The sequence below is a fragment of the Podarcis vaucheri genome (genome assembly GCF_965113315.1).
Source record: "Podarcis vaucheri genome assembly, chromosome: 2".
Taxonomy (NCBI): Eukaryota; Metazoa; Chordata; class Lepidosauria; order Squamata; family Lacertidae; genus Podarcis; species Podarcis vaucheri.
Window position 1 is genome coordinate 10,018,808 of NC_138760.1, and position 25,030 is coordinate 10,043,837.

Genomic DNA, 25,030 nt, shown 5'->3' on the forward strand with positions numbered 1-25,030 from the left:
TTTTTAGGTGGAAACAGATGGGTTTTTATCATCGGAAACAGAATTAGCCCTCGACGTCTGAACAACTTTTTTTGTAAAAATCCCTAAGCCACGCGGTCACAATTTCTTCTCAAAATCTGATGTTCTGCAATTCACTAAAATATGTTGACAAACTGTTGCAAGTGATCCCTTGAAATGTTTTTCGGTGGAAACAGATGGGTTTTTATCATCGGAAACGGAATTAGCCCTCGACGTCAGAACAACTTTTTTTGAAAAAATCCCTAAGCCGCGCGGTCACAATTTCTGCTCAAAATCTGACGTTCTGCAATTCACTGAAAAATGTTGGCAAACTGTTGCAAGTGATCCCCTGAAATGTTTTTCGGTGGAAACAGATGGGTTTTTATCATCGGAAACAGAATTAGCCCTCGACGTCTGAACAACTTTTTTTGAAAAAATCTCTAAGCCGCGCGGTCACAATTTCTTCTCAAAATCTGATGTTCTGCAATTCACTAAAATATGTTGACAAACTGTTGCAAGTGATCCCCTGAAATGTTTTTCGGTGGAAACAGATGGGTTTTTATCATCGGAAACAGAATTAGCCCTCGACGTCAGAACAACTTTTTTTGAAAAAATCCCTAAGCCGCGCGGTCACAATTTCTGCTCAAAATCTGACGTTCTGCAATTCACTGAAAAATGTTGGCAAACTGTTGCAAGTGATCCCCTGAAATGTTTTTCGGTGGAAACAGATGGGTTTTTATCATCGGAAACAGAATTAGCCCTCGACGTCTGAACAACTTTTTTTGAAAAAATCCCTAAGCCGCGCGGTCACAATTTCTTCTCAAAATCTGACATTCTGCAATTCACTCAAAAATGGTGCCAAACTGTTGCAAGTGATCCCCTGAAAGGTTTTCCGTGGAAACAGATGGGTTTTTATCATCGGGAACAGAATTTACCCTCGACGTCTGAATAACTTTTTTTGAAAAAATCCCTAAGCCGTGCGGTCACAATTTCTGTAAAAATCTAACGTTCCGCAATTCACTGAAAAATGTTGGCAAACTGTTGCAAGTGATCCCCTGAAATGTTTTTCGGTGGAAACAGATGGGTTTTTATCATCGGAAACAGAATTAGCCCTCGACGTCAGAACAACTTTTTTTGAAAAAATCCCTAAGCCGCGCGGTCACAATTTCTGCTCAAAATCTGATGTTCTGCAATTCACTAAAATATGTTGACAAACTGTTGCAAGTGATCTCCTGAAATGTTTTTCGGTGGAAACAGATGGGTTTTTATCATCGGAAACAGAATTAGCCCACGACGTCAGAACAACTTTTTATGAAAAAATCCCTAAGCCACGCGGTCACAATTTCTTCTCAAAATCTGACGTTCTGCAATTCACTCAAAAATGGTGCCAAACTGTTGCAAGTGATCCCCTGAAAGGTTTTCCGTGGAAACAGATGGGTTTTTATCATCGGAAAGAGAATTAGCCCTCGAGGTCTGAATAACTTTTTTTGAAAAAATCCCTAAGCCGTGCGGTCACAATTTCTGTAAAAATCTAACGTTCTGCAATTCACTGAAAAATGTTGGCAAACTGTTGCAAGTGATCCCCTGAAATGTTTTTCGGTGGAAACAGATGGGTTTTTATCATCGGAAACAGAATTAGCCCTCGACGTCAGAACAACTTTTTTTGAAAAAATCCCTAAGCCGCGCGGTCACAATTTCTGCTCAAAATCTGACGTTCTGCAATTCACTCAATAATGTTGGCAAACTGTTTCAAGTGATCCCCTGAAATGTTTTTCCGTGGAAACAGATGGGTTTTTATCATCGGAAACAGAATTAGCCCTCGACGTCTGAACAACTTTTTTTGAAAAAATCTCTAAGCCGCGCGGTCACAATTTCTTCTCAAAATCTGATGTTCTGCATTTCACTAAAATATGTTGACAAACTGTTGCAAGTGATCCCCTGAAATGTTTTTCGGTGGAAACAGATGGGTTTTTATCATCGGAAACAGAATTAGCCCTCGACGTCAGAACAACTTTTTTTGAAAAAATCCCTAAGCCGCGCGGTCACAATTTCTGCTCAAAATCTGACGTTCTGCAATTCACTGAAAAATGTTCGCAAACTGTTGCAAGTGATCCCCTGAAATGTTTTTCGGTGGAAACAGATGGGTTTTTATCATCGGAAACAGAATTAGCCCTCGACGTCTGAACAACTTTTTTTGAAAAAATCCCTAAGCCGCGCGGTCACAATTTCTTCTCAAAATCTGACGTTCTGCAATTCACTCAAAAATGGTGCCAAACTGTTGCAAGTGATCCCCTGAAAGGTTTTCCGTGGAAACAGATGGGTTTTTATCATCGGGAACAGAATTTACCCTCGACGTCTGAATAACTTTTTTTGAAAAAATCCCTAAGCCGTGCGGTCACAATTTCTGTAAAAATCTAACGTTCTGCAATTCACTGAAAAATGTTGGCAAACTGTTGCAAGTGATCCCCTGAAATGTTTTTCGGTGGAAACAGATGGGTTTTTATCATCGGAAACAGAATTAGCCCTCGACGTCTGAACAACTTTTTTTGAAAAAATCCCTAAGCCGCGCGGTCACAATTTCTGCCAAAAATCTGACGTTCTGCAATTCACTCAAAAATGTTGGCAAAGTGTTGCAAGGGATCCCCTGAAATGTTTTTCGGTGGAAACAGGTGGGTTTTTATCATCGGAAACAGAATTAGCCCACGACGTCAGAACAACTTTTTTTGAAAAAATCCCTAAGCCGCGCGGTCACAATTTCTGCTCAAAATCTGACGTTCTGCAATTCACTGAAAAATGTTCGCAAACTGTTGCAAGTGATCCCCTGAAATGTTTTTCGGTGGAAACAGATGGGTTTTTATCATCGGAAACAGAATTAGCCCTCGACGTCTGAACAACTTTTTTTGAAAAAATCCCTAAGCCGCGCGGTCACAATTTCTTCTCAAAATCTGACGTTCTGCAATTCACTCAAAAATGGTGCCAAACTGTTGCAAGTGATCCCCTGAAAGGTTTTCCGTGGAAACAGATGGGTTTTTATCATCGGGAACAGAATTTTCCCTCGACGTCTGAATAACTTTTTTTGAAAAAATCCCTAAGCCGTGCGGTCACAATTTCTGTAAAAACCTAACGTTCTGCAATTCACTGAAAAATGTTGGCAAACTGTTGCAAGTGATCCCCTGAAATGTTTTTCGGTGGAAACAGATGGGTTTTTATCATCGGAAACAGAATTAGCCCTCGACGTCAGAACAACTTTTTCTGAAAAAATCCCTAAGCCGCGCGGTCACAATTTCTGCTCAAAATCTGATGTTCTGCAATTCACTAAAATATGTTGACAAACTGTTGCAAGTGATCTCCTGAAATGTTTTTCGGTGGAAACAGATGGGTTTTTATCATCGGAAACAGAATTAGCCCTCGACGTCTGAACAACTTTTTTTGAAAAAATGCCTAAGCCGCGCGGTCACAATTTCTGCCAAAAATCTGACGTTCTGCAATTCACTCAAAAATGTTGGCAAAGTGTTGCAAGGGATCCCCTGAAATGTTTTTCGGTGGAAACAGGTGGGTTTTTATCATCGGAAACAGAATTAGCCCACGACGTCAGAACAACTTTTTTTGAAAAAATCCCTAAGCCGCGCGGTCACAATTTCTGCTCAAAATCTTACGTTCTGCAATTCACTCAATAATGTTGGCAAACTGTTTCAAGTGATCCCCTGAAATATTTTTAGGTGGAAACAGATGGGTTTTTATCATCGGAAACAGAATTAGCCCTCGACGTCTGAACAACTTTTTTTGAAAAAATCCCTAAGCCACGCGGTCACAATTTCTTCTCAAAATCTGATGTTCTGCAATTCACTAAAATATGTTGACAAACTGTTGCAAGTGATCCCCTGAAATGTTTTTCGGTGGAAACAGATGGGTTTTTATCATCGGAAACAGAATTAGCCTTCGACGTCAGAACAACTTTTTTTGAAAAAATCCCTAAGCCGCGCGGTCACAATTTCTGCTCAAAATCTGACGTTCTGCAATTCACTGAAAAATGTTGGTAAACTGTTGCAAGTGATCCCCTGAAATGTTTTTCGGTGGAAACAGATGGGTTTTTATCATCGGAAACAGAATTAGCCCTCGACGTCTGAACAACTTTTTTTGAAAAAATCTCTAAGCCGCGCGGTCACAATTTCTTCTCAAAATCTGACGTTCTGCAATTCACTCAAAAATGGTGCCAAACTGTTGCAAGTGATCCCCTGAAAGGTTTTCCGTGGAAACAGATGGGTTTTTATCATCGGGAACAGAATTTACCCTCGACGTCTGAATAACTTTTTTTGAAAAAATCCCTAAGCCGTGCGGTCACAATTTCTGTAAAAATCTAACGTTCTGCAATTCACTGAAAAAGGTTGGCAAACTGCTGCAAGTGATCCCCTGAAATGTTTTTCGGTGGAAACAGATGGGTTTTTATCATCGGAAACAGAATTAGCCCTCGACGTCAGAACAACTTTTTTTGAAAAAATCCCTAAGCCGCGCGGTCACAATTTCTGCTCAAAATCTTACGTTCTGCAATTCACTCAATAATGTTGGCAAACTGTTTCAAGTGATCCCCTGAAATATATTTAGGTGGAAACAGATGGGTTTTTATCATCGTAAACAGAATTAGCCCTCGACGTCTGAACAACTTTTTTTGAAAAAATCCCTAAGCCACGCGGTCACAATTTCTTCTCAAAATCTGATGTTCTGCAATTCACTAAAATATGTTGACAAACTGTTGCAAGTGATCCCCTGAAATGTTTTTCGGTGGAAACAGATGGGTTTTTATCATCGGAAACAGAATTAGCCCTCGACGTCAGAACAACTTTTTTTGAAAAAAATCCCTAAGCCGCGCGGTCACAATTTCTGCTCAAAATCTAACGTTCTGCAATTCACTCAAAAATGTTGGCAAACTGTTGCAAGTGATCCCCTGAAATGTTTTTCGGTGGAAACAGATGGGTTTTTATCATCGGAAACAGAATTAGCCCTCGACGTCTGAACAACTTTTTTTGAAAAAATCCCTAAGCCGCGCAGTCACAATTTCTTCTCAAAATCTGACGTTCTGCAATTCACTCAAAAATGGTGCCAAACTGTTGCAAGTGATCCCCTGAAAGGTTTTCCGTGGAAACAGATGGGTTTTTATCATCGGGAACAGAATTTACCCTCGACGTCTGAATAACTTTTTTTGAAAAAATCCCTAAGCCGTGCGGTCACAATTTCTGTAAAAATCTAACGTTCTGCAATTCACTGAAAAATGTTGACAAACTGTTGCAAGTGATCCCCTGAAATGTTTTTCGGTGGAAACAGATGGGTTTTTATCATCGGAAACAGAATTAGCCCTCGACGTCAGAACAACTTTTTTTGAAAAAATCCCTAAGCCGCGCGGTCACAATTTCTGCTCAAAATCTGATGTTCTGCAATTCACTAAAATATGTTGACAAACTGTTGCAAGTGATCTCCTGAAATGTTTTTCGGTGGAAACAGATGGGTTTTTATCATCGGAAAGAGAATTAGCCCTCGACGTCTGAACAACTTTTTTTGAAAAAATCCCTAAGCCGCGCGGTCACAATTTCATCTCAAAATCTGACGTTCTGCAATTCACTGAAAAATGTTGGAAAAGTGTTGCAAGTGATCTCCGGAAATGTTTTTTGGTGGAAACAGATGGGTTTTTATCATTGGGAACAGAATTAGCCCTCGACGTCTTAAAAACTTTTTTTGAAAAAATCCCTTAGCCGCGCGGTCAGAATTTCTGCAAAAAATCTGAAGTTCTGCAATTAACTCAAAAATGTTGGCAAAGTGTTGCAAGGGATCCCCTGAAATGTTTTTCGGTGGAAACAGGTGGGTTTTTATCATCGGAAACAGAATTAGCCCGCGACGTCAGAACAACTTTTTTTGAAAAAATCCCCAAGCCGTGCGGTCACAATTTCTGCTCAAAATCTGACGTTCTGCAATTCAATCAATAATGTTGGCAAACTGTTTCAAGTGATCCCCTGAAATATTTTTAGGTGGAAACAGATGGGTTTTTATCATCGGAAACAGACTTAGCCCTCGACGTCTGAACAACATTTTTGAAAAAATCCCTAAGCCGCGCGGTCACAATTTCTGCTCAAAATCTGACGTTCTGCAATTGACTCAAAAATGTTGACAAACTGTTGCAAGTGATCCCCTGAAATATTTTTAGGTGGAAACAGATGGGCTTTTATCATCGGAAACGGAATTAGCCCTCGACGTCTGAACAACTGTTTTTGAAAAAATCCCTTAGCCGCGCGGTCACAATTTCTTCTCAAAATCTGACGTTCTGCAATTCACAGAAAAATGTTGGCAAACTGTTGCAAGTGATCCCCTGAAATGTTTTTCGGTGGAAACAGATGGGTTTTTATCATCGGAAACAGAATTAGCCCTCAACGTCTGAACAACTTTTTTTGAAAAAATCCCTAAGCCGCGCGGTCACAATTTCTTCTCAAAATCTGACGTTCTGCAATTCACTCAAAAATGTTGGCAAACTGTTGCAAGTGATCCCCTGAAATGTTTTTCGGTGGAAACAGATGGGTTTTTATCATCGGAAACAGAATTAGCCCTTGACGTCTGAACAACTGTTTTTGAAAAAATCCCTAAGCCGCGCGGTCACAATTTCTTCTCAAAATCTGACGTTCTGCAATTCACAGAAAAATGTTGGCAAACTGTTGCAAGTGATCCCCTGAAATGTTTTTCGGTGGAAACAGATGGGTTTTTATCATCGGAAACAGAATTAGCCCTCAACGTCTGAACAACTTTTTTTGAAAAAATCCCTAAGCCGCGCGGTCACAATTTCTTCTCAAAATCTGATGTTCTGCAATTCACTAAAATATGTTGACAAACTGTTGCAAGTGATCCCCTGAAATGTTTTTCGGTGGAAACAGATGGGTTTTTATCATCGGAAACAGAATTAGCCCTCGACGTCAGAACAACTTTTTTTGAAAAAATCCCTAAGCCGCGCGGTCACAATTTCTGCTCAAAATCTGACGTTCTGCAATTCACTGAAAAATGTTGGCAAACTGTTGCAAGTGATCCCCTGAAATGTTTTTCGGTGGAAACAGATGGGTTTTTATCATCGGAAACAGAATTAGCCCTCGACGTCTGAACAACTTTTTTTTCAAAAAATCCCTAAGCCGCGCGGTCACAATTTCTTCTCAAAATCTGACGTTCTGCAATTCACTCAAAAATGGTGCCAAACTGTTGCAAGTGATCCCCTGAAAGGTTTTCCGTGGAAACAGATGGGTTTTTATCATCGGAAAGAGAATTAGCCCTCGAGGTCTGAATAACTTTTTTTGAAAAAATCCCTAAGCCGTGCGGTCACAATTTCTGTAAAAATCTAACGTTCTGCAATTCACTGAAAAATGTTGGCAAACTGTTTCAAGTGATCCCCTGAAATGTTTTTAGGTGGAAACAGATGGGTTTTTATCATCGGAAACAGAATTAGCCCTCGACGTCTGAACAACTTTTTTTGAAAAAATCCCTAAGCCGCGCGGTCACAATTTCTTCTCAAAATCTGATGTTCTGCAATTCACTAAAATATGTTGACAAACTGTTGCAAGTGATCCCCTGAAATGTTTTTCGGTGGAAACAGATGGGTTTTTATCATCGGAAACAGAATTAGCCCTCGACGTCAGAACAATTTTTTTTGAAAAAATCCCTAAGCCGCGCGGTCACAATTTCTGCTCAAAATCTGACGTTCTGCAATTCACTCAAAAATGTTGGCAAACTGTTGCAAGTGATCCCCTGAAATGTTTTTCGGTGGAAACAGATGGGTTTTTATCATCGGAAACAGAATTAGCCCTCGACGTCTGAACAACTTTTTTTGAAAAAATCCCTAAGCCGCGCGGTCACAATTTCTTCTCAAAATCTGACGTTCTGCAATTCACTCAAAAATGGTGCCAAACTGTTGCAAGTGATCCCCTGAAAGGTTTTCCGTGGAAACAGATGGGTTTTTATCATCGGGAACAGAATTTACCCTCGACGTCTGAATAACTTTTTTTGAAAAAATCCCTAACCCGTGCGGTCACAATTTCTGTAAAAATCTAACGTTCTGCAATTCACTAAAATATGTTGACAAACTGTTGCAAGTGATCCCCTGAAATGTTTTTCGGTGGAAACAGATGGGTTTTTATCATCGGAAACAGAATTAGCCCTCGACGTCAGAACAACTTTTTTTGAAAAAATCCCTAAGCCGCGCGGTCACAATTTCTGCTCAAAATCTGACGTTCTGCAATTCACTCAAAAATGTTGGCAAACTGTTGCAAGTGATCCCCTGAAATGTTTTTCGGTGGAAACAGATGGGTTTTTATCATCGGAAACAGAATTAGCCCTCGACGTCTGAACAACTTTTTTTGAAAAAATCCCTAAGCCGCGCAGTCACAATTTCTTCTCAAAATCTGACGTTCTGCAATTCACTCAAAAATGGTGCCAAACTGTTGCAAGTGATCCCCTGAAAGGTTTTCCGTGGAAACAGATGGGTTTTTATCATCGGGAACAGAATTTACCCTCGACGTCTGAATAACTTTTTTTGAAAAAATCCCTAAGCCGTGCGGTCACAATTTCTGTAAAAATCTAACGTTCTGCAATTCACTGAAAAATGTTGGCAAACTGTTGCAAGTGATCCCCTGAAATGTTTTTCGGTGGAAACAGATGGGTTTTTATCATCGGAAACAGAATTAGCCCTCGACGTCAGAACAACTTTTTTTGAAAAAATCCCTAAGCCGCGCGGTCACAATTTCTGCTCAAAATCTGACGTTCTGCAATTGACTCAAAAATGTTGACAAACTGTTGCAAGTGATCCCCTGAAATATTTTTAGGTGGAAACAGATGGGCTTTTATCATCGGAAACGGAATTAGCCCTCGACGTCTGAACAACTGTTTTTGAAAAAATCCCTAAGCCGCGCGGTCACAATTTCTTCTCAAAATCTGACGTTCTGCAATTCACAGAAAAATGTTGGCAAACTGTTGCAAGTGATCCCCTGAAATGTTTTTCGGTGGAAACAGATGGGTTTTTATCATCGGAAACAGAATTAGCCCTCAACGTCTGAACAACTTTTTTTGAAAAAATCCCTAAGCCGCGCGGTCACAATTTCTTCTCAAAATCTGACGTTCTGCAATTCACTCAAAAATGTTGGCAAACTGTTGCAAGTGATCCCCTGAAATGTTTTTCGGTGGAAACAGATGGGTTTTTATCATCGGAAACAGAATTAGCCCTTGACGTCTGAACAACTGTTTTTGAAAAAATCCCTAAGCCGCACGGTCACAATTTCTTCTCAAAATCTGACGTTCTGCAATTCACAGAAAAATGTTGGCAAACTGTTGCAAGTGATCCCCTGAAATGTTTTTCGGTGGAAACAGATGGGTTTTTATCATCGGAAACAGAATTAGCCCTCAACGTCTGAACAACTTTTTTTGAAAAAATCCCTAAGCCGCGCGGTCACAATTTCTTCTCAAAATCTGATGTTCTGCAATTCACTAAAATATGTTGACAAACTGTTGCAAGTGATCCCCTGAAATGTTTTTCGGTGGAAACAGATGGGTTTTTATCATCGGAAACAGAATTAGCCCTCGACGTCAGAACAACTTTTTTTGAAAAAATCCCTAAGCCGCGCGGTCACAATTTCTGCTCAAAATCTGACGTTCTGCAATTCACTGAAAAATGTTGGCAAACTGTTGCAAGTGATCCCCTGAAATGTTTTTCGGTGGAAACAGATGGGTTTTTATCATCGGAAACAGAATTAGCCCTCGACGTCTGAACAACTTTTTTTGAAAAAATCCCTAAGCCGCGCGGTCACAATTTCTTCTCAAAATCTTACGTTCTGCAATTCACTCAAAAATGGTGCCAAACTGTTGCAAGTGATCCCCTGAAAGGTTTTCCGTGGAAACAGATGGGTTTTTATCATCGGAAAGAGAATTAGCCCTCGAGGTCTGAATAACTTTTTTTGAAAAAATCCCTAAGCCGCGCGGTCACAATTTCTGCCAAAAATCTGACGTTCTGCAATTCACTCAAAAATGTTGGCAAAGTGTTGCAAGGGATCCCCTGAAATGTTTTTCGGTGGAAACAGGTGGGTTTTTATCATCGGAAACAGAATTAGCCCACGACGTCAGAACAACTTTTTTTGAAAAAATCCCTAAGCCGCGCGATCACAATTTCTGCTCAAAATCTTACGTTCTGCAATTCACTCAATAATGTTGGCAAAATGTTTCAAGTGAACCCCTGAAATATTTTTAGGTGGAAACAGATGGGTTTTTATCATCGGAAACAGAATTAGCCCTCGACGTCTGAACAACTTTTTTTGTAAAAATCCCTAAGCCACGCGGTCACAATTTCTTCTCAAAATCTGATGTTCTGCAATTCACTAAAATATGTTGACAAACTGTTGCAAGTTATCCCCTGAAATGTTTTTCGGTGGAAACAGATGGGTTTTTATCATCGGAAACGGAATTAGCCCTCGACGTCTGAACAACTGTTTTTGAAAAAATCCCTAAGCCGCGCGGTCACAATTTCTTCTCAAAATCTGACGTTCTGCAATTCACAGAAAAATGTTGGCAAACTGTTGCAAGTGATCCCCTGAAATGTTTTTCTGTGGAAACAGATGGGTTTTTATCATCGGAAACAGAATTAGCCCTCAACGTCTGAACAACTTTTTTTGAAAAAATCCCTAAGCCGCGCGGTCACAATTTCTTCTCAAAATCTGACGTTCTGCAATTCACTCAAAAATGATGGCAAACTGTTGCAAGTGATCCCCTGAAATGTTTTTCGGTGGAAACAGATGGGTTTTTATCATCGGAAACAGAATTAGCCCTTGACGTCTGAACAACTGTTTTTGAAAAAATCCCTAAGCCGCACGGTCACAATTTCTTCTCAAAATCTGACGTTCTGCAATTCACAGAAAAATGTTGGCAAACTGTTGCAAGTGATCCCCTGAAATGTTTTTCGGTGGAAACAGATGGGTTTTTATCATCGGAAACAGAATTAGCCCTCAACGTCTGAACAACTTTTTTTGAAAAAATCCCTAAGCCGCGCGGTCACAATTTCTTCTCAAAATCTGATGTTCTGCAATTCACTAAAATATGTTGACAAACTGTTGCAAGTGATCCCCTGAAATGTTTTTCGGTGGAAACAGATGGGTTTTTATCATCGGAAACAGAATTAGCCCTCGACGTCAGAACAACTTTTTTTGAAAAAATCCCTAAGCCGCGCGGTCACAATTTCTGCTCAAAATCTGACGTTCTGCAATTCACTGAAAAATGTTGGCAAACTGTTGCAAGTGATCCCCTGAAATGTTTTTCGGTGGAAACAGATGGGTTTTTATCATCGGAAACAGAATTAGCCCTCGACGTCTGAACAACTTTTTTTGAAAAAATCCCTAAGCCGCGCGGTCACAATTTCTTCTCAAAATCTTACGTTCTGCAATTCACTCAAAAATGGTGCCAAACTGTTGCAAGTGATCCCCTGAAAGGTTTTCCGTGGAAACAGATGGGTTTTTATCATCGGAAAGAGAATTAGCCCTCGAGGTCTGAATAACTTTTTTTGAAAAAATCCCTAAGCCGCGCGGTCACAATTTCTGCCAAAAATCTGACGTTCTGCAATTCACTCAAAAATGTTGGCAAAGTGTTGCAAGGGATCCCCTGAAATGTTTTTCGGTGGAAACAGGTGGGTTTTTATCATCGGAAACAGAATTAGCCCACGACGTCAGAACAACTTTTTTTGAAAAAATCCCTAAGCCGCGCGATCACAATTTCTGCTCAAAATCTTACGTTCTGCAATTCACTCAATAATGTTGGCAAACTGTTTCAAGTGAACCCCTGAAATATTTTTAGGTGGAAACAGATGGGTTTTTATCATCGGAAACAGAATTAGCCCTCGACGTCTGAACAACTTTTTTTGTAAAAATCCCTAAGCCACGCGGTCACAATTTCTTCTCAAAATCTGATGTTCTGCAATTCACTAAAATATGTTGACAAACTGTTGCAAGTGATCCCCTGAAATGTTTTTCGGTGGAAACAGATGGGTTTTTATCATCGGAAACAGAATTAGCCCTCGACGTCAGAACAACTTTTTTTGAAAAAATCCCTAAGCCGCGCGGTCACAATTTCTGCTCAAAATCTGACGTTCTGCAATTCACTCAAAAATGTTGGCAAACTGTTGCAAGTGATCCCCTGAAATGTTTTTCGGTGGAAACAGATGGGTTTTTATCATCGGAAACGGAATTAGCCCTTGACGTCTGAACAACTGTTTTTGAAAAAATCCCTAAGCCGCACGGTCACAATTTCTTCTCAAAATCTGACGTTCTGCAATTCACAGAAAAATGTTGGCAAACTGTTGCAAGTGATCCCCTGAAATGTTTTTCGGTGGAAACAGATGGGTTTTTATCATCGGAAACAGAATTAGCCCTCGACGTCAGAACAACTTTTTTTGAAAAAATCCCTAAGCCGCGCGGTCACAATTTCTGCTCAAAATCTGACGTTCTGCAATTCACTGAAAAATGTTGGCAAACTGTTGCAAGTGATCCCCTGAAATGTTTTTCGGTGGAAACAGATGGGTTTTTATCATCGGAAACAGAATTAGCCCACGACGTCAGAACAACTTTTTTTAAAAAAATCCCTAAGCCGCGCGGTCACAATTTCTGCTCAAAATCTGACGTTCTGCAATTCACTCAAAAATGTTGGCAAACTGTTGCAAGTGATCCCCTGAAATGTTTTTCGGTGGAAACAGATGGGTTTTTATCATCGGAAACGGAATTAGCCCTTGACGTCTGAACAACTGTTTTTGAAAAAATCCCTAAGCCGCACGGTCACAATTTCTTCTCAAAATCTGACGTTCTGCAATTCACAGAAAAATGTTGGCAAACTGTTGCAAGTGATCCCCTGAAATGTTTTTCGGTGGAAACAGATGGGTTTTTATCATCGGAAACAGAATTAGCCCTCAACGTCTGAACAACTTTTTTTGAAAAAATCCCTAAGCCGCGCGGTCACAATTTCTTCTCAAAATCTGATGTTCTGCAATTCACTAAAATATGTTGACAAACTGTTGCAAGTGATCCCCTGAAATGTTTTTCGGTGGAAACAGATGGGTTTTTATCATCGGAAACAGAATTAGCCCTCGACGTCAGAACAACTTTTTTTGAAAAAATCCCTAAGCCGCGCGGTCACAATTTCTGCTCAAAATCTGACGTTCTGCAATTCACTGAAAAATGTTGGCAAACTGTTGCAAGTGATCCCCTGAAATGTTTTTCGGTGGAAACAGATGGGTTTTTATCATCGGAAACAGAATTAGCCCTCGACGTCTGAACAACTTTTTTTGAAAAAATCCCTAAGCCGCGCGGTCACAATTTCTTCTCAAAATCTTACGTTCTGCAATTCACTCAAAAATGGTGCCAAACTGTTGCAAGTGATCCCCTGAAAGGTTTTCCGTGGAAACAGATGGGTTTTTATCATCGGAAAGAGAATTAGCCCTCGAGGTCTGAATAACTTTTTTTGAAAAAATCCCTAAGCCGCGCGGTCACAATTTCTGCCAAAAATCTGACGTTCTGCAATTCACTCAAAAATGTTGGCAAAGTGTTGCAAGGGATCCCCTGAAATGTTTTTCGGTGGAAACAGGTGGGTTTTTATCATCGGAAACAGAATTAGCCCACGACGTCAGAACAACTTTTTTTGAAAAAATCCCTAAGCCGCGCGATCACAATTTCTGCTCAAAATCTTACGTTCTGCAATTCACTCAATAATGTTGGCAAACTGTTTCAAGTGAACCCCTGAAATATTTTTAGGTGGAAACAGATGGGTTTTTATCATCGGAAACAGAATTAGCCCTCGACGTCTGAACAACTTTTTTTGTAAAAATCCCTAAGCCACGCGGTCACAATTTCTTCTCAAAATCTGATGTTCTGCAATTCACTAAAATATGTTGACAAACTGTTGCAAGTGATCCCCTGAAATGTTTTTCGGTGGAAACAGATGGGTTTTTATCATCGGAAACAGAATTAGCCCTCGACGTCAGAACAACTTTTTTTGAAAAAATCCCTAAGCCGCGCGGTCACAATTTCTGCTCAAAATCTGACGTTCTGCAATTCACTGAAAAATGTTGGCAAACTGTTGCAAGTGATCCCCTGAAATGTTTTTCGGTGGAAACAGATGGGTTTTTATCATCGGAAACAGAATTAGCCCACGACGTCAGAACAACTTTTTTTGAAAAAATCCCTAAGCCGCGCGGTCACAATTTCTGCTCAAAATCTGACGTTCTGCAATTCACTGAAAAATGTTCGCAAACTGTTGCAAGTGATCCCCTGAAATGTTTTTCGGTGGAAACAGATGGGTTTTTATCATCGGAAACAGAATTAGCCCTCGACGTCTGAACAACTTTTTTTGAAAAAATCCCTAAGCCGCGCGGTCACAATTTCTTCTCAAAATCTGACGTTCTGCAATTCACTCAAAAATGGTGCCAAACTGTTGCAAGTGATCCCCTGAAAGGTTTTCCGTGGAAACAGATGGGTTTTTATCATCGGGAACAGAATTTACCCTCGACGTCTGAATAACTTTTTTTGAAAAAATCCCTAAGCCGTGCGGTCACAATTTCTGTAAAAATCTAACGTTCTGCAATTCACTGAAAAATGTTGGCAAACTGTTGCAAGTGATCCCCTAAAATGTTTTTCGGTGGAAACAGATGGGTTTTTATCATCGGAAACAGAATTAGCCCTCGACGTCAGAACAACTTTTTTTGAAAAAATCCCTAAGCCGCGCGGTCACAATTTCTGATCAAAATCTGATGTTCTGCAATTCACTAAAATATGTTGACAAACTGTTGCAAGTGATCTCCTGAAATGTTTTTCGGTGGAAACAGATGGGTTTTTATCATCGGAAACAGAATTAGCCCTCGACGTCTGAACAACTTTTTTTGAAAAAATCCCTAAGCCGCGCGGTCACAATTTCTGCCAAAAATCTGACGTTCTGCAATTCACTCAAAAATGTTGGCAAAGTGTTGCAAGGGATCCCCTGAAAGGTTTTCCGTGGAAACAGATGGGTTTTTATCATCGGGAACAGAATTTACCCTCGACGTCTGAATAACTTTTTTTGAAAAAATCCCTAAGCCGTGCGGTCACAATTTCTGTAAAAATCTAACGTTCTGCAATTCACTGAAAAATGTTGGCAAACTGTTGCAAGTGATCCCCTGAAATGTTTTTCGGTGGAAACAGATGGGTTTTTATCATCGGAAACAGAATTAGCCCTCGACGTCAGAACAACTTTTTTTGAAAAAATCCCTAAGCCGCGCGGTCACAATTTCTGCTCAAAATCTGATGTTCTGCAATTCACTAAAATATGTTGACAAACTGTTGCAAGTGATCTCCTGAAATGTTTTTCGGTGGAAACAGATGGGTTTTTATCATCGGAAACAGAATTAGCCCTCGACGTCTGAACAACTTTTTTTGAAAAAATCCCTAAGCCGCGCGGTCACAATTTCTGCCAAAAATCTGACGTTCTGCAATTCACTCAAAAATGTTGGCAAAGTGTTGCAAGGGATCCCCTGAAATGTTTTTCGGTGGAAACAGGTGGGTTTTTATCATCGGAAACAGAATTAGCCCACGACGTCAGAACAACTTTTTTTGAAAAAATCCCTAAGCCGCGCGATCACAATTTCTGCTCAAAATCTTACGTTCTGCAATTCACTCAATAATGTTGGCAAACTGTTTCAAGTGATCCCCTGAAATATTTTTAGGTGGAAACAGATGGGTTTTTATCATCGGAAACAGAATTAGCCCTCGACGTCTGAACAACTTTTTTTGTAAAAATCCCTAAGCCACGCGGTCACAATTTCTTCTCAAAATCTGATGTTCTGCAATTCACTAAAATATGTTGACAAACTGTTGCAAGTGATCCCCTGAAATGTTTTTCGGTGGAAACAGATGGGTTTTTATCATCGGAAACAGAATTAGCCCTCGACGTCAGAACAACTTTTTTTGAAAAAATCCCTAAGCCGCGCGGTCACAATTTCTGCTCAAAATCTGACGTTCTGCAATTCACTGAAAAATGTTGGCAAACTGTTGCAAGTGATCCCCTGAAATGTTTTTCGGTGGAAACAGATGGGTTTTTATCATCGGAAACAGAATTAGCCCACGACGTCAGAACAACTTTTTTTGAAAAAATCCCTAAGCCGCGCGGTCACAATTTCTGCTCAAAATCTGACGTTCTGCAATTCACTGAAAAATGTTCGCAAACTGTTGCAAGTGATCCCCTGAAATGTTTTTCGGTGGAAACAGATGGGTTTTTATCATCGGAAACAGAATTAGCCCTCGACGTCTGAACAACTTTTTTTGAAAAAATCCCTAAGCCGCGCGGTCACAATTTCTTCTCAAAATCTGACGTTCTGCAATTCACTCAAAAATGGTGCCAAACTGTTGCAAGTGATCCCCTGAAAGGTTTTCCGTGGAAACAGATGGGTTTTTATCATCGGGAACAGAATTTACCCTCGACGTCTGAATAACTTTTTTTGAAAAAATCCCTAAGCCGTGCGGTCACAATTTCTGTAAAAATCTAACGTTCTGCAATTCACTGAAAAATGTTGGCAAACTGTTGCAAGTGATCCCCTGAAATGTTTTTCGGTGGAAACAGATGGGTTTTTATCATCGGAAACAGAAATAGCCCTCGACGTCAGAACAACTTTTTTTGAAAAAATCCCTAAGCCGTGCGGTCACAATTTCTGCTCAAAATCTGATGTTCTGCAATTCACTAAAATATGTTGACAAACTGTTGCAAGTGATCTCCTGAAATGTTTTTCGGTGGAAACAGATGGGTTTTTATCATCGGAAACAGAATTAGCCCTCGACGTCTGAACAACTTTTTTTGAAAAAATCCCTAAGCCGCGCGGTCACAATTTCTGCCAAAAATCTGACGTTCTGCAATTCACTCAAAAATGTTGGCAAAGTGTTGCAAGGGATCCCCTGAAAGGTTTTCCGTGGAAACAGATGGGTTTTTATCATCGGGAACAGAATTTACCCTCGACGTCTGAATAACTTTTTTTGAAAAAATCCCTAAGCCGTGCGGTCACAATTTCTGTAAAAATCTAACGTTCTGCAATTCACTGAAAAATGTTGGCAAACTGTTGCAAGTGATCCCCTGAAATGTTTTCCGTGGAAACAGATGGGTTTTTATCATCGGGAACAGAATTTACCCTCGACGTCTGAATAACTTTTTTTGAAAAAATCCCTAAGCCGTGCGGTCACAATTTCTTCTCAAAATCTGACCTTCTGCAATTCACTCAAAAATGGTGCCAAACTGTTGCAAGTGATCCCCTGAAAGGTTTTCCGTGGAAACAGATGGGTTTTTATCATCGGGAACAGAATTTACCCTCGACGTCTGAATAACTTTTTTTGAAAAAATCCCTAAGCCGTGCGGTCACAATTTCTGTAAAAATCTAACGTTCTGCAATTCACTGAAAAATGTTGGCAAACTGTTGCAAGTGATCCCCTGAAATGTTTTCCGTGGAAACAGATGGGTTTTTATCATCGGGAACAGAATTTACCCTCGACGTCTGAATAACTTTTTTTGAAAAAATCCCTAAGCCGTGCGGTCACAATTTCTTCTCAAAATCTGACCTTCTGCAATTCACTCAAAAATGGTGCCAAACTGTTGCAAGTGATCCCCTGAAAGGTTTTCCGTGGAAACAGATGGGTTTTTATCATCGGGAAGAGAATTTACCCTCGACGTCTGAATAACTTTTTTTGAAAAAATCCCTAAGCCGTGCGGTCACAATTTCTGTAAAAATCTAACGTTCTGCAATTCACTGAAAAATGTTGGCAAACTGTTGCAAGTGATCCCCTGAAATGTTTTTCGGTGGAAACAGATGGGTTTTTATCATCGGAAACAGAATTAGCCCTCGACGTCAGAACAACTTTTTTTGAAAAAATCCCTAAGCCGCGCGGTCACAATTTCTGCTCAAAATCTGATGTTCTGCAATTCACTAAAATATGTTGACAAACTGTTGCAAGTGATCTCCTGAAATGTTTTTCGGTGGAAACAGATGGGTTTTTATCATCGGAAACAGAATTAGCCCTCGACGTCTGAACAACTTTTTTTGAAAAAATCCCTAAGCCGCGCGGTCACAATTTCTGCCAAAAATCTGACGTTCTGCAATTCACTCAAAAATGTTGGCAAAGTGTTGCAAGGGATCCCCTGAAAGGTTTTCCGTGGAAACAGATGGGTTTTTATCATCGGGAACAGAATTTACCCTCGACGTCTGAATAACTTTTTTTGAAAAAATCCCTAAGCCGTGCGGTCACAATTTCTGTAAAAATCTAACGTTCTGCAATTCACTGAAAAATGTTGGCAAACTGTTGCAAGTGATCCCCTGAAATGTTTTTCGGTGGAAACAGATGGGTTTTTATCATCGGAAAGAGAATTAGCCCTCGACGTCAGAACAACTTTTTTTGAAAAAATCCCTAAGCCGCGCGGTCACAATTTCTGCTCAAAATCTGATGTTCTGCAATTCACTAAAATATGTTGACAAACTGTTGCAAGTGATCTCCTGAAATGTTTTTCGGTGGAAACAGATGGGTTTTTATCATCGGAAACAGAATTAGCCCTCGACGTCTGAACAACTTTTTTTGAAAAAATCCCTAAGCCGCGCGGTCACAATTTCTGCCAAAAATCTGACGTTCTGCAATTCACTCAAAAATGTTGGCAAAGTGTTGCAAGGGATCCCCTGAAATGTTTTTCGGTGGAAACAGGTGGGTTTTTATCATCGGAAACAGAATTAGCCCACGACGTCAGAACAACTTTTTTTGAAAAAATCCCTAAGCCGCGCGATCACAATTTCTGCTCAAAATCTTACGTTCTGCAATTCACTCAATAATGTTGGCAAACTGTTTCAAGTGATCCCCTGAAATATTTTTAGGTGGAAACAGATGGGTTTTTATCATCGGAAACAGAAATAGCCCTCGACGTCTGAACAACTTTTTTTGTAAAAATCCCTAAGCCACGCGGTCACAATTTCTTCTCAAAATCTGATGTTCTGCAATTCACTAAAATATGTTGACAAACTGTTGCAAGTGATCCCCTGAAATGTTTTTCGGTGGAAACAGATAGGTTTTTATCATCGGAAACAGCATTAGCCCTAGACGTCAGAACAACTTTTTTTGAAAAAATCCCTAAGCCGCGCGGTAACAATTTCTGCTCAAAATCTGACGTTCTGCAATTCACTGAAAAATGTTGGCAAACTGTTGCAAGTGATCCCCTGAAATGTTTTTCGGTGGAAACAGATGGGTTTTTATCATCGGAAACAGAATTAGCCCTTGACGTCTGAACAACTTTTTTTGAAAAAATCTCTAAGCCGCGCGGTCACAATTTCTTCTCAAAATCTGATGTTCTGCAATTCACTAAAATATGTTGACAAACTGTTGCAAGTGATCCCCTGAAATGTTTTTCGGTGGAAACAGATGGGTTTTTATCATCGGAAACAGAATTAGCCCTCGACGTCAGAACAACTTTTTTTGAAAAAATCCCTAAGCCGCGCGGTCACAATTTCTGCTCAAAATCTGACGTTCTGCAATTCACTGAAAAATGTTGGCAAACTGTTGCAAGTGATCCCCTGAAATGTTTTTCGGTGGAAACAGATGGGTTTTTATCATCGGAAACAGAATTAGCCCTCGACGTCTGAACAACTTTTTTTGAAAAAATCCCTAAGCCGCGCGGTCACAATTTCTTCTCAAAATCTGACGTTCTGCAATTCACTCAAAAATGGTGCCAAACTGTTGCAAGTGATCCCCTGAAAGGTTTTCCGTGGAAACAGATGGGTTTTTATCATCGGGAACAGAATTTACCCTCGACGTCTGAATAACTTTTTTTGAAAAAATCCCTAAGCCGTGCGGTCACAATTTCTGTAAAAATCTAACGTTCTGCAATTCACTGAAAAATGTTGGCAAACTGTTGCAAGTGATCCCCTGAAATGTTTTCCGTGGAAACAGATGGGTTTTTATCATCGGGAACAGAATTTACCCTCGACGTCTGAATAACTTTTTTTGAAAAAATCCCTAAGCCGTGCGGTCACAATTTCTTCTCAAAATCTGACGTTCTGCAATTCACTCAAAAATGGTGCCAAACTGTTGCAAGTGATCCCCTGAAAGGTTTTCCGTGGAAACAGATGGGTTTTTATCATCGGGAACAGAATTTACCCTCGACGTCTGAATAACTTTTTTTGAAAAAATCCCTAAGCCGTGCGGTCACAATTTCTGTAAAAATCTAACGTTCTGCAATTCACTGAAAAATGTTGGCAAACTGTTGCAAGTGATCCCCTGAAATGTTTTTCGGTGGAAACAGATGGGTTTTTATCATCGGAAACAGAATTAGCCCTCGACGTCAGAACAACTTTTTTTGAAAAAATCCCTAAGCCGCGCGGTCACAATTTCTGCTCAAAATCTGATGTTCTGCAATTCACTAAAATATGTTGACAAACTGTTGCAAGTGATCTCCTGAAATGTTTTTCGGTGGAAACAGATGGGTTTTTATCATCGGAAACAGAATTAGCCCTCGACGTCTGAACAACTTTTTTTGAAAAAATCCCTAAGCCGCGCGGTCACAATTTCTGCCAAAAATCTGACGTTCTGCAATTCACTCAAAAATGTTGGCAAAGTGTTGCAAGGGATCCCCTGAAAGGTTTTCCGTGGAAACAGATGGGTTTTTATCATCGGGAACAGAATTTACCCTCGACGTCTGAATAACTTTTTTTGAAAAAATCCCTAAGCCGTGCGGTCACAATTTCTGTAAAAATCTAACGTTCTGCAATTCACTGAAAAATGTTGGCAAACTGTTGCAAGTGATCCCCTGAAATGTTTTTCGGTGGAAACAGGTGGGTTTTTATCATCGGAAACAGAATTAGCCCTCGACGTCAGAACAACTTTTTTTGAAAAAATCCCTAAGCCGCGCGGTCACAATTTCTGCCAAAAATCTGACGTTCTGCAATTCACTCAAAAATGTTGGCAAAGTGTTGCAAGGGATCCCCTGAAATGTTTTTCGGTGGAAACAGGTGGGTTTTTATCATCGGAAACAGAATTAGCCCTCGACGTCAGAACAACTTTTTTTGAAAAAATCCCTAAGCCGCGCGGTCACAATTTCTGCTCAAAATCTGACGTTCTGCAATTCACTCAATAATGTTGGCAAACTGTTGCAAGTGATCCCCTGAAATGTTTTTCGGTGGAAACAGATGGGTTTTTATCATCGGAAACAGAATTAGCCCTCGACGTCTGAACAACTTTTTTTGAAAAAATCCCTAAGCCGCGCGGTCACAATTTCTTCTCAAAATCTGACGTTCTGCAATTCACTCAAAAATGGTGCCAAACTGTTGCAAGTGATCCCCTGAAAGGTTTTCCGTGGAAACAGATGGGTTTTTATCATCGGGAACAGAATTTACCCTCGACGTCTGAATAACTTTTTTTGAAAAAATCCCTAAGCCGTGCGGTCACAATTTCTGTAAAAATCTAACGTTCTGCAATTCACTGAAAAATGTTGGCAAACTGTTGCAAGTGATCCCCTGAAATGTTTTTCGGTGGAAACAGATGGGTTTTTATCATCGGAAACAGAATTAGCCCTCGACATCAGAACAACTTTTTTTGAAAAAATCCCTAAGCCGCGCGGTCACAATTTCTGCTCAAAATCTGACGTTCTGCAATTCACTCAAAAATGTTGGCAAACTGTTGCAAGTGATCCCCTGAAATGTTTTTCGGTGGAAACAGATGGGTTTTTATCATCGGAAACAGAATTAGCCCTCGACGTCTGAAAAACTGTTTTTGAAAAAATCCCTAAGCCGCGCGGTCACAATTTCTTCTCAAAATCTGACGTTCTGCAATTCACAGAAAAATGTTGGCAAACTGTTGCAAGTGATCCCCTGAAATGTTTTTCGGTGGAAACAGATGGGTTTTTATCATCGGAAACAGAATTAGCCCTCGACGTCTGAACAACTTTTTTTGAAAAAATCCCTAAGCCGCGCGGTCACAATTTCTTCTCAAAATCTGACGTTCTGCAATTCACTCAAAAATGTTGGCAAAGTGTTGCAAGGGATCCCCTGAAATGTTTTTCGGTGGAAACAGGTGGGTTTTTATCATCGGAAACAGAATTAGCCCTCGACGTCAGAACAACTTTTTTTGAAAAAATCCCTAAGCCGCGCGGTCACAATTTCTGCTCAAAATCTGACGTTCTGCAATTCACAGAAAAATGTTGGCAAACTGTTGCAAGTGATCCCCTGAAATGTTTTTCGGTGGAAACAGATTGGTTTTTATCATCGGAAACAGAATTAGCCCTCAACGTCTGAACAACTGTTTTTGAAAAAATCCCTAAGCCGCGCGGTCACAATTTCTTCTCAAAATCTGACGTTCTGCAATTCACAGAAAAATGTTGGCAAACTGTTGCAAGTGATCCCCTGAAATGTTTTTCGGTGGAAACAGATGGGTTTTTATCATCGGAAAAAGAATTAGCCCGCGACGTCTGAACAACTTTTTTTGAAAAAATCCCTAAGCCGCGCGGTCACAATTTCTTCTCAAAATCTGACGTTCTGCAATTCACTGAAAAATGTTGGCAAACTGTTGCAAGTGATCCCCTGAAATGTTTTTCGGTGGAAACAGATGGGTTTTTATCATCGGAAACAGACTTAGCCCTCGACGTCTGAACAACTTTTTTTGAAAAAATCCCTAAGCACAATTTCTTCTCAAAATCTGACGTTCTGCAATTCACTCAAAAATGTTGGCAAACTGTTGCAAGTGATCCCCTGAAATGTTTTTCGGTGGAAACAGATGGGTTTTTATCATCGGAAACAGAATTAGCCCTCGACGTCTGAAAAACTGTTTTTGAAAAAATCCCTAAGCCGCGCGGTCACAATTTCTTCTCAAAATCTGACGTTCTGCAATTCACAGAAAAATGTTGGCAAACTGTTGCAAGTGATCCCCTGAAATGTTTTTCGGTGGAAACAGATGGGTTTTTATCATCGGAAACAGAATTAGCCCTCGACGTCTGAACAACTTTTTTTGAAAAAATCCCTAAGCCGCGCGGTCACAATTTCTTCTCAAAATCTGACGTTCTGCAATTCACTCAAAAATGTTGGCAAAGTGTTGCAAGGGATCCCCTGAAATGTTTTTCGGTGGAAACAGGTGGGTTTTTATCATCGGAAACAGAATTAGCCCTCGACGTCAGAACAACTTTTTTTGAAAAAATCCCTAAGCCGCGCGGTCACAATTTCTGCTCAAAATCTGACGTTCTGCAATTCACAGAAAAATGTTGGCAAACTGATGCAAGTGATCCCCTGAAATGTTTTTCGGTGGAAACAGATGGGTTTTTATCATCGGAAAAAGAATTAGCCCGCGACGTCTGAACAACTTTTTTTGAAAAAAATCCCTAAGCCGCGCGGTCACAATTTCTGCTCAAAATCTGACGTTCTGCAATTCACAGAAAAATGTTGGCAAACTGTTGCAAGTGATCCCCTGAAATGTTTTTCGGTGGAAACAGATGGGTTTTTATCATCGGAAACAGACTTAGCCCTCGACGTCTGAACAACTTTTTTTGAAAAAATCCCTAAGCCGCGCGGTCACAATTTCTTCTCAAAATCTGACGTTCTGCAATTCACTCAAAAATGTTGGCAAACTGTTGCAAGTGATCCCCTGAAATGTTTTTCGGTGGAAACAGATGGGTTTTTATCATCGGAAACAGAATTAGCCCTCGACGTCTGAACAACTGTTTTTGAAAAAATCCCTAAGCCGCGCGGTCACAATTTCTTCTCAAAATCTGACGTTCTGCAATTCACAGAAAAATGTTGGCAAACTGTTGCAAGTGATCCCCCGAAATGTTTTTCGGTGGAAACAGATGGGTTTTTATCATCGGAAACAGAATTAGCCCTCAACGTCTGAACAACTTTTTTTGAAAAAATCTCTAAGCCGCGCGGTCACACTTTCTTCTCAAAATCTGACGTTCTGCAATTCACTCAAAAATGTTGGCAAACTGTTGCAAGTGATCCCCTGAAATGTTTTTCGGTGGAAACAGATGGGTTTTTATCATCGGAAACAGAATTAGCCCTTGAAGTCTGAAGAACTGTTTTTGAAAAAATCCCTAAGCCGCGCGGTCACAATTTCTTCTCAAAATCTGACGTTCTGCAATTCACAGAAAAATGTTGGCAAACTGTTGCAAGTGATCCCCTGAAATGTTTTTCGGTGGAAACAGATGGGTTTTTATCATCGGAAACAGAATTAGCCCTCAACGTCTGAACAACTTTTTTTGAAAAAATCCCTAAGCCGCGCGGTCACAATTTCTTCTCAAAATCTGATGTTCTGCAATTCACTAAAATATGTTGACAAACTGTTGCAAGTGATCCCCTGAAATGTTTTTCGGTGGAAACAGATGGGTTTTTATCATCGGAAACAGAATTAGCCCTCGACGTCAGAACAACTTTTTTTGAAAAAATCCCTAAGCCGCGCGGTCACAATTTCTGCTCAAAATCTGACGTTCTGCAATTCACTGAAAAATGTTGGCAAACTGTTGCAAGTGATCCCCTGAAATGTTTTTCGGTGGAAACAGATGGGTTTTTATCATCGGAAACAGAATTAGCCCTCGATGTCTGAACAACTTTTTTTGAAAAAATCCCTAAGCCGCACGGTCACAATTTCTTCTCAAAATCTGACGTTCTGCAATTCACTGAAAAATGTTGGCAAACTGTTGCAAGTGATCCCCTGAAAGGTTTTCCGTGGAAACAGATGGGTTTTTATCATCGGAAAGAGAATTAGCCCTCGAGGTCTGAATAACTTTTTTTGAAAAAATCCCTAAACCGTGCGGTCACAATTACTTCTCAAAATCTGACGTTCTGCAATTCACTCAAAAATGTTGACAAACTGTTGCAAGTGATCCCCTGAAATGTTTTTCGGTGGAAACAGATGGGTTTTTATCATCGGAAACAGGAAATAGCCCTCGACGTCTGAACAACTTTTTTTGAAAAAATCCCTAAGCCGCGCGGTCACAATTTCTTCTCAAAATCTGACGTTCT